At 48.5% G+C, this 7500-nt stretch overlaps 22 non-coding genes and 1 pseudogene across 22 annotated transcripts in view; all 23 read left to right on the top strand.

The window, feature by feature from the left end:
- Positions 1–120: 120 nt before the first annotated feature.
- LOC128463310 (5S ribosomal RNA) lies at positions 121–239 on the top strand. The gene has a single exon (XR_008343212.1). It is a non-coding gene; the product is annotated as a 5S ribosomal RNA (ribosomal RNA).
- A 228-nt stretch (positions 240–467) lies between these two features.
- LOC128463786 (5S ribosomal RNA) lies at positions 468–586 on the top strand. Its single transcript, XR_008343661.1, has one exon. It is a non-coding gene; the product is annotated as a 5S ribosomal RNA (ribosomal RNA).
- Positions 587–795: 209 nt separating this feature from the next.
- On the top strand, positions 796–914 carry LOC128464973 (5S ribosomal RNA). The gene has a single exon (XR_008344777.1). It is a non-coding gene; the product is annotated as a 5S ribosomal RNA (ribosomal RNA).
- Positions 915–1135: 221 nt separating this feature from the next.
- On the top strand, positions 1136–1254 carry LOC128463432 (5S ribosomal RNA). Its single transcript, XR_008343328.1, has one exon. It is a non-coding gene; the product is annotated as a 5S ribosomal RNA (ribosomal RNA).
- A 236-nt stretch (positions 1255–1490) lies between these two features.
- Positions 1491–1609, top strand: LOC128465204 (5S ribosomal RNA). The gene has a single exon (XR_008344995.1). It is a non-coding gene; the product is annotated as a 5S ribosomal RNA (ribosomal RNA).
- Positions 1610–1824: 215 nt separating this feature from the next.
- On the top strand, positions 1825–1943 carry LOC128466266 (5S ribosomal RNA). Its single transcript, XR_008345408.1, has one exon. It is a non-coding gene; the product is annotated as a 5S ribosomal RNA (ribosomal RNA).
- A 188-nt stretch (positions 1944–2131) lies between these two features.
- On the top strand, positions 2132–2250 carry LOC128466255 (5S ribosomal RNA). The gene has a single exon (XR_008345407.1). It is a non-coding gene; the product is annotated as a 5S ribosomal RNA (ribosomal RNA).
- Positions 2251–2438: 188 nt separating this feature from the next.
- LOC128466243 (5S ribosomal RNA) lies at positions 2439–2557 on the top strand. The gene has a single exon (XR_008345406.1). It is a non-coding gene; the product is annotated as a 5S ribosomal RNA (ribosomal RNA).
- A 191-nt stretch (positions 2558–2748) lies between these two features.
- LOC128465638 (uncharacterized) lies at positions 2749–2867 on the top strand (annotated as a pseudogene).
- Positions 2868–3073: 206 nt separating this feature from the next.
- LOC128466231 (5S ribosomal RNA) lies at positions 3074–3192 on the top strand. Its single transcript, XR_008345404.1, has one exon. It is a non-coding gene; the product is annotated as a 5S ribosomal RNA (ribosomal RNA).
- Positions 3193–3437: 245 nt separating this feature from the next.
- On the top strand, positions 3438–3556 carry LOC128464256 (5S ribosomal RNA). Its single transcript, XR_008344101.1, has one exon. It is a non-coding gene; the product is annotated as a 5S ribosomal RNA (ribosomal RNA).
- Positions 3557–3786: 230 nt separating this feature from the next.
- LOC128466219 (5S ribosomal RNA) lies at positions 3787–3905 on the top strand. Its single transcript, XR_008345403.1, has one exon. It is a non-coding gene; the product is annotated as a 5S ribosomal RNA (ribosomal RNA).
- A 230-nt stretch (positions 3906–4135) lies between these two features.
- Positions 4136–4254, top strand: LOC128465203 (5S ribosomal RNA). The gene has a single exon (XR_008344994.1). It is a non-coding gene; the product is annotated as a 5S ribosomal RNA (ribosomal RNA).
- A 221-nt stretch (positions 4255–4475) lies between these two features.
- LOC128462560 (5S ribosomal RNA) lies at positions 4476–4594 on the top strand. Its single transcript, XR_008342503.1, has one exon. It is a non-coding gene; the product is annotated as a 5S ribosomal RNA (ribosomal RNA).
- Positions 4595–4782: 188 nt separating this feature from the next.
- LOC128463103 (5S ribosomal RNA) lies at positions 4783–4901 on the top strand. The gene has a single exon (XR_008343016.1). It is a non-coding gene; the product is annotated as a 5S ribosomal RNA (ribosomal RNA).
- Positions 4902–5134: 233 nt separating this feature from the next.
- Positions 5135–5253, top strand: LOC128466207 (5S ribosomal RNA). Its single transcript, XR_008345402.1, has one exon. It is a non-coding gene; the product is annotated as a 5S ribosomal RNA (ribosomal RNA).
- Positions 5254–5441: 188 nt separating this feature from the next.
- Positions 5442–5560, top strand: LOC128462444 (5S ribosomal RNA). Its single transcript, XR_008342393.1, has one exon. It is a non-coding gene; the product is annotated as a 5S ribosomal RNA (ribosomal RNA).
- Positions 5561–5751: 191 nt separating this feature from the next.
- On the top strand, positions 5752–5870 carry LOC128465253 (5S ribosomal RNA). Its single transcript, XR_008345041.1, has one exon. It is a non-coding gene; the product is annotated as a 5S ribosomal RNA (ribosomal RNA).
- A 239-nt stretch (positions 5871–6109) lies between these two features.
- Positions 6110–6228, top strand: LOC128462776 (5S ribosomal RNA). Its single transcript, XR_008342707.1, has one exon. It is a non-coding gene; the product is annotated as a 5S ribosomal RNA (ribosomal RNA).
- A 234-nt stretch (positions 6229–6462) lies between these two features.
- On the top strand, positions 6463–6581 carry LOC128464747 (5S ribosomal RNA). The gene has a single exon (XR_008344563.1). It is a non-coding gene; the product is annotated as a 5S ribosomal RNA (ribosomal RNA).
- A 186-nt stretch (positions 6582–6767) lies between these two features.
- On the top strand, positions 6768–6886 carry LOC128462582 (5S ribosomal RNA). The gene has a single exon (XR_008342524.1). It is a non-coding gene; the product is annotated as a 5S ribosomal RNA (ribosomal RNA).
- A 191-nt stretch (positions 6887–7077) lies between these two features.
- Positions 7078–7196, top strand: LOC128465252 (5S ribosomal RNA). Its single transcript, XR_008345040.1, has one exon. It is a non-coding gene; the product is annotated as a 5S ribosomal RNA (ribosomal RNA).
- A 230-nt stretch (positions 7197–7426) lies between these two features.
- The window catches only part of LOC128462775 (5S ribosomal RNA), a 119-nt gene continuing 45 nt past the window's right edge, over positions 7427–7500 (top strand). Inside the window, exon 1 of the ribosomal RNA XR_008342706.1 lies at positions 7427–7500. This exon is cut by the window's right edge and continues 45 nt beyond it. This is a non-coding gene — a ribosomal RNA (5S ribosomal RNA).

The following is a 7500-nucleotide window of genomic DNA, read 5'->3' as shown; positions in this document are numbered from 1 at the left end:
CAGGGCTTATAATTATTTCTGTCTGACGACAAGCAGCAGCAGCAGCAGCAGCAGCAGCAGCAGCAGCAGCAGCAGCAGCAGCAGCAGAAGAATAAGAGAAGTAAAATAAAAAACTTTCACACCTGCGGCCATACCACCCTGAAAGCGCCCGATCTCGTCTGATCTCGGAAGCTAAGCGGGGTTGGGCCTGGTTAGTACCAGGATGGGAGACCGCCTGGGAATACCAGGTGTTGTAAGCTTTTTCTTTTCTCACAGTCCGGGGAGAGCTTTTTGCCATGTGTTTCTTGCTCATCATCAAAGCTTTAAACCCTTATTTGAACCTTCTCACCTTCTCTGTCCTGTCCCAGGGCTTATAATTCTTTCTGTCTGACGACAAGCAGCAGCAGCAGCAGCAGCAGCAGCAGCAGCAGCAGCAGCAGCAGCAGCAGCAGCAACAGAATAAGAGAAGTAAAATAAAAAACTTTCACACCTGCGGCAATACCACCCTGAAAGCGCCCGATCTCGTCTGATCTCGGAAGCTAAGCAGGGTTGGGCCTGGTTAGTACCTGGATGGGAGATCGCCTGGGAATACCAGGTGTTGTAGGCTTTTAATTTTTTCTCACAGTCCGGGGAGAGCTTTTTGCCATGTGTTTCTTGCTCATCATCAAAGCTTTAAACCCTTATTTGAACCTTCTCACCTTCTCTGTCCTGTCCCAGGGCTTATAATTCTTTCTGTCTGTCGACAAGCAGCAGCAGCAGCAGCAGCAGCAGCAGCAGCAGCAACAGAATAAGAGAAGTAAAATAAAAAACTTTCACACCTGCGGCCATACCACCCTGAAAGCGCCTGATCTCGGCTGGTCTCGGAAGCTAAGCAGGGTTGGGCCTGGTTAGTACCTGGATGGGAGACCGCCTGGGAATACCAGGTGTTGTAGGCTTTTAATTTTTTCTCACAGTCCGGGGAGAGCTTTTTGCCATGTGTTTCTTGCTCATCATCAAAGCTTTAAACCCTTATTTGAACCTTCTCACCTTCTCTGTCCTGTCCCAGGGCTTATAATTCTTTCTGTCTGACGATGACAAGCAGCAGCAGCAGCAGCAGCAGCAGCAGCAGCAGCAGCAGCAGCAACAGAATAAGAGAAGTAAAATAAAATACTTTCACACCTGCGGCCATACCACCCTGAAAGCGCCAGATCTCGTCTGATCTCGGAAGCTAAGCAGGGTTGGGCCTGGTTAGTACCTGGATGGGAGACCGCCTGGGAATACCAGGTGTTGTAGGCTTTTAATTGTTTCTCACAGTCCGGGGAGAGCTTTTTGCCATGTGTTTCTTGCTCATCATCAAAGCTTTAAACCCTTATTTGAACCTTCTCACCTTCTCTGTCCTGTCCCAGGGCTTATAATTCTTTCTATCTGACGACAAGCAGCAGCAGCAGCAGCAGCAGCAGCAGCAGCAGCAGCAGCAGCAGCAGCAGCAGCAGCAGCAACAGAATAAGAGAAGTAAAATAAAAAACTTTCACACCTGCGGCCATACCACCCTGAAAGCGCCCAATCTCGTCTGATATAGGAAGCTAAGCAGGGTTGGGCCTGGTTAGTACCTGGATGGGAGACCGCCTGGGAATACCAGGTGTTGTAGGCTTTTAATTTTTTCTCACAGTCCGGGGAGAGCTTTTTGCCATGTGTTTCTTGCTCATCATCAAAGCTTTAAACCCTTATTTGAACCTTCTCACCTTCTCTGTCCTGTCCCAGGGCTTATAATTCTTTCTGTGTGACGACAAGCAGCAGCAGCAGCAGCAGCAGCAGCAGCAGCAGCAGCAGCAACAGAATAAGAGAAGTAAAATAAAAAACTTTCACACCTGCGGCCATACCACCCTGAAAGCGCCCGATCTCGTCTGATCTCGGAAGCTAAGCAGGGTTGGGCCTGGTTAGTACCTGGATGGGAGACCGCCTGGGAATACCAGGTGTTGTAGGCTTTTAATTTTTTCTCACAGTCCGGGGAGAGCTTTTTGCCATGTGTTTCTTGCTCATCATCAAAGCTTTAAACCCTTATTTGAACCTTCTCACCTTCTCTGTCCTGTCCCAGGGCTTATAATTCTTTCTGTCTGACGACAAGCAGCAGCAGCAGCAACAGAATAAGAGAAGTAAAATAAAACACTTTCACACCTGCGGCCATACCACCCTGAAAGCGCCCGATCTCGTCTGATCTCGGAAGCTAAGCAGGGTTGGGCCTGGTTAGTACCTGGATGGGAGACCGCCTGGGAATACCAGGTGTTGTAGGCTTTTAATTTTTTCTCACAGTCCGGGGAGAGCTTTTTGCCATGTGTTTCTTGCTCATCATCAAAGCTTTAAACCCTTATTTGAACCTTCTCACCTTCTCTGTCCTGTCCCAGGGCTTATAATTCTTTCTGTCTGACGACAAGCAGCAGCAGCAGCAACAGAATAAGAGAAGTAAAATAAAAAATTTTCACACCTGCGGCCATACCACCCTGAAAGCGCCCGATCTCGTCTGATCTCGGAAGCTAAGCAGGGTTGGGCCTGGTTAGTACCTGGATGGGAGACCGCCTGGGAATACCAGGTGTTGTAGGCTTTTAATTTTTTCTCACAGTCCGGGGAGAGCTTTTTGCCATGTGTTTCTTGCTCATCATCAAAGCTTTAAACCCTTATTTGAACCTTCTCACCTTCTCTGTCCTGTCCCAGGGCTAATAATTCTTTCTGTCTGACGACAAGCAGCAGCAGCAGCAGCAACAGAATAAGAGAAGTAAAATAAAAAACTTTCACACCTGCGGCCATACCACCCTGAAAGCGCCCAATCTTGTCTGATCTCGGAAGCTAAGCAGGGTTGGGCCTGTTTAGTACCTGGATGGGAGACCGCCTGGGTATACCAGGTGTTGTAGGCTTTTAATTTTTTCTCACAGTCCGGGGAGAGCTTTTTGCCATGTGTTTCTTGCTCATCATCAAAGCTTTAAACCCTTATTTGAACCTTCTCACCTTCTCTGTCCTGTCCCAGTGCTTATAATTCTTTCTGTGTGACGACAAGCAGCAGCAGCAGCAGCAGCAGCAGCAGCAGCAACAGAATAAGAGAAGTAAAATAAAAAACTTTCACACCTGCGGCCATACCACCCTGAAAGCGCCCGATCTCGTCTGATCTCGGAAGCTAAGCAGGGTTGGGCCTGGTTAGTACCTGGATGGGAGACCGCCTGGGAATACCAGGTGTTGTAGGCTTTTAATTTTTTCTCACAGTCCGGGGAGAGCTTTTTGCCATGTGTTTCTTGCTCATCATCAAAGCTTTAAACCCTTATTTGAACCTTCTCACCTTCTCTGTCCTGTCCCAGGGCTTATAATTCTTTCTGTCTGACGACAAGCAGCAGCAGCAGCAGCAGCAGCAGCAGCAGCAGCAGCAGCAGCAGCAGCAGCAGCAGCAGCAGCAGCAGCAACAGAATAAGAGAAGTAAAATAAAAAACTTTCACACCTGCGGCCATACCACCCTGGAAGCGCCCGATCACATCTGATCCCGGAAGCTAAGCAGGGTTGGGCCTGGTTAGTACCTGAATGGGAGACCGCCTGGGAATACCAGGTGTTGTAGGCTTTTAATTTTTTCTCACAGTCCGGGGAGAGCTTTTTGCCATGTGTTTCTTGCTCATCATCAAAGCTTTAAACCCTTATTTGAACCTTCTCACCTTCTCTGTCCTGTCCCAGGGCTTATAATTCTTTCTGTCTGACGATGACAAGCAGCAGCAGCAGCAGCAGCAGCAGCAGCAGCAGCAGCAGCAGCAGCAGCAGCAACAGAATAAGAGAAGTAAAATAAAACACTTTCACACCTGCGGCCATACCACCCTGAAAGCGCCCGATCTCGTCTGATCTCGGAAGCTAAGCAGGGTTGGGCCTGGTTAGTACCTGGATGGGAGACCGCCTGGGAATACCAGGTGTTGTAGGCTTTTAATTTTTTCTCACAGTCCGGGGAGAGCTTTTTGCCATGTGTTTCTTGCTCATCATCAAAGCTTTAAACCCTTATTTGAACCTTCTCACCTTCTCTGTCCTGTCCCAGGGCTTATAATTCTTTCTATCTGACGACAAGCAGCAGCAGCAGCAGCAGCAGCAGCAGCAGCAGCAGCAGCAGCAGCAGCAGCAGCAACAGAATAAGAGAAGTAAAATAAAAAACTTTCACACCTGCGGCCATACCACCCTGAAAGCGCCCAATCTCGTCTGATATAGGAAGCTAAGCAGGGTTGGGCCTGGTTAGTACCTGGATGGGAGACCGCCTGGGAATACCAGGTGTTGTAGGCTTTTAATTTTTTCTCACAGTCCGGGGAGAGCTTTTTGCCATGTGTTTCTTGCTCATCATCAAAGCTTTAAACCCTTATTTGAACCTTCTCACCTTCTCTGTCCTGTCCCAGGGCTTATAATTCTTTCTGTGTGACGACAAGCAGCAGCAGCAGCAGCAGCAGCAGCAGCAGCAGCAGCAGCAGCAGCAACAGAATAAGAGAAGTAAAATAAAAAACTTTCACACCTGCGGCCATACCACCCTGAAAGCGCCCGATCTCGTCTGATCTCGGAAGCTAAGCAGGGATGGGCCTGGTTAGTACCTGGATGGGAGACCGCCTGGGAATACCAGGTGTTGTAGGCTTTTAATTTTTTCTCACAGTCCGGGGAGAGCTTTTTGCCATGTGTTTATTGCTCATCATCAAAGCTTTAAACCCTTATTTGAACCTTCTCACCTTCTCTGTCCTGTCCCAGGGCTTATAATTCTTTCTGTCTGACGACAAGCAGCAGCAGCAGCAACAGAATAAGAGAAGAAAAATAAAACACTTTCACACCTGCGGCCATACCACCCTGAAAGCGCACGATCTCGTCTGATCTCGGAAGCTAAGCAGGGTTGGGCCTGGTTAGTACTTGGATGGGAGACCGCCTGGGAATACCAGGTGTTGTAGGCTTTTAATTTTTTCTCACAGTCCGGGGAGAGCTTTTTGCCATGTGTTTCTTGCTCATCATCAAAGCTTTAAACCCTTATTTGAACCTTCTCACCTTCTCTGTCCTGTCCCAGGGCTTATAATTATTTCTGTCTGACGACAAGCAGCAGCAGCAGCAGCAGCAGCAGCAGCAGCAGCAGCAGCAGCAGCAGCAGCAGCAGCAGCAGAATAAGAGAAGTAAAATAAAAAACTTTCACACCTGCGGCCATACCACCCTGAAAGCGCCCGATCTCGTCTGATCTCGGAAGCTAAGCAGGGTTGGGCCTGGTTAGTACCTGGATGGGAGACCGCCTGGGAATACCAGGTGTTGTAGGCTTTTAATTTTTTCTCACAGTCCGGGGAGAGCTTTTTGCCATGTGTTTCTTGCTCATCATCAAAGCTTTAAACCCTTATTTGAACCTTCTCACCTTCTCTGTCCTGTCCCAGGGCTTATAATTATTTCTGTCTGACGACAAGCAGCAGCAGCAGCAACAGAATAAGAGAAGTAAAATAAAAAACTTTCACACCTGTGGCCATACCACCCTGAAAGCGCCCGATCTCGTCTGATCTCGGAAGCTAAGCAGGGTTGGGCCTGGTTAGTACTTGGATGGGAGACCGCCTGGGAATACCAGGTGTTGTAGGCTTTTAATTTTTTCTCACAGTCCGGGGAGAGCTTTTTGCCATGTGTTTCTTGCTCATCATCAAAGCTTTAAACCCTTATTTGAACCTTCTCACCTTCTCTGTCCTGTCCCAGGGCTAATAATTCTTTCTGTCTGACGACAAGCAGCAGCAGCAGCAGCAACAGAATAAGAGAAGTAAAATAAAAAACTTTCACACCTGCGGCCATACCACCCTGAAAGTGCCCAATCTTGTCTGATCTCGGAAGCTAAGCAGGGTTGGGCCTGGTTAGTACCTGGATGGGAGACCGCCTGGGAATACCAGGTGTTGTAGGCTTTTAATTTTTTCTCACAGTCCGGGGAGAGCTTTTTGCCATGTGTTTCTTGCTCATCATCAAAGCTTTAAACCCTTATTTGAACCTTCTCACCTTCTCTGTCCTGTCCCAGGGCTTATAATTCTTTCTGTGTGACGACAAGCAGCAGCAGCAGCAGCAGCAGCAGCAGCAGCAGCAGCAGCAGCAGCAGCAGCAGCAGCAGCAGCAACAGAATAAGAGAAGTAAAATAAAAAACTTTCACACCTGCGGCCATACTACCCTGAAAGCGCCCGATCTCGTCTGATCTCGGAAGCTAAGCAGGGTTGGGCCTGGTTAGTACCTGGATGGGAGACCGCCTGGGAATACCAGGTGTTGTAGGCTTTTTCTTTTCTCACAGTCCGGGGAGAGCTTTTTGCCATGTGTTTCTTGCTCATCATCAAAGCTTTAAACCCTTATTTGAACCTTCTCACCTTCTCTGTCCTGTCCCAGGGCTTATAATTATTTCTGTCTGACGACAAGCAGCAGCAGCAGCAGCAGCAGCAGCAGCAGCAGCAGCAGCAGCAGCAGCAGCAGCAGCAGCAGCAGAATAAGAGAAGTAAAATAAAAAACTTTCACACCTGCGGCCATACCACCCTGAAAGCGCCCGATCTCGTCTGATCTCGGAAGCTAAGCAGGGTTGGGACTGGTTAGTACCAGGATGGGAGACCGCCTGGGAATACCAGGTGTTGTAAGCTTTTTCTTTTCTCACAGTCCGGGGAGAGCTTTTTGCCATGTGTTTCTTGCTCATCATCAAAGCTTTAAACCCTTATTTGAACCTTCTCACCTTCTCTGTCCTGTCCCAGGGCTTATAATTCTTTCTGTCTGACGACAAGCAGCAGCAGCAGCAACAGAATAAGAGAAGTAAAATAAAAAACTTTCACACCTGCGGCCATACCACCCTGAAAGCGCCTGATCTCGTCTGATCTCGGAAGCTAAGCAGGGTTGGGCCTGGTTAGTACTTGGATGGGAGACCGCCTGGGAATACCAGGTGTTGTAGGCTTTTAATTTTTTCTCACAGTCCGGGGAGAGCTTTTTGCCATGTGTTTCTTGCTCATCATCAAAGCTTTAAACCCTTATTTGAACCTTCTCACCTTCTCTGTCCTGTCCCAGGGCTAATAATTCTTTCTGTCTGACGACAAGCAGCAGCAGCAGCAGCAACAGAATAAGAGAAGTAAAATAAAAAACTTTCACACCTGCGGCCATACCACCCTGAAAGTGCCCAATCTTGTCTGATCTCGGAAGCTAAGCAGGGTTGGGCCTGGTTAGTACCTGGATGGGAGACCGCCTGGGAATACCAGGTGTTGTAGGCTTTTAATTTTTTCTCACAGTCCGGGGAGAGCTTTTTGCCATGTGTTTCTTGCTCATCATCAAAGCTTTAAACCCTTATTTGAACCTTCTCACCTTCTCTGTCCTGTCCCAGGGCTTATAATTCTTTCTGTGTGACGACAAGCAGCAGCAGCAGCAGCAGCAGCAGCAGCAGCAGCAGCAGCAGCAGCAGCAGCAGCAACAGAATAAGAGAAGTAAAATAAAAAACTTTCACACCTGCGGCCATACTACCCTGAAAGCGCCCGATCTCGTCTGATCTCGGAAGCTAAGCAGGGTTGGGCCTGGTTA

Source organism: Spea bombifrons, chromosome 9 (assembly GCF_027358695.1).
Source record: "Spea bombifrons isolate aSpeBom1 chromosome 9, aSpeBom1.2.pri, whole genome shotgun sequence".
NCBI lineage: Eukaryota > Metazoa > Chordata > Amphibia > Anura > Pelobatidae > Spea > Spea bombifrons.
This window is presented reverse-complemented; position numbering and strand designations above follow the sequence as displayed.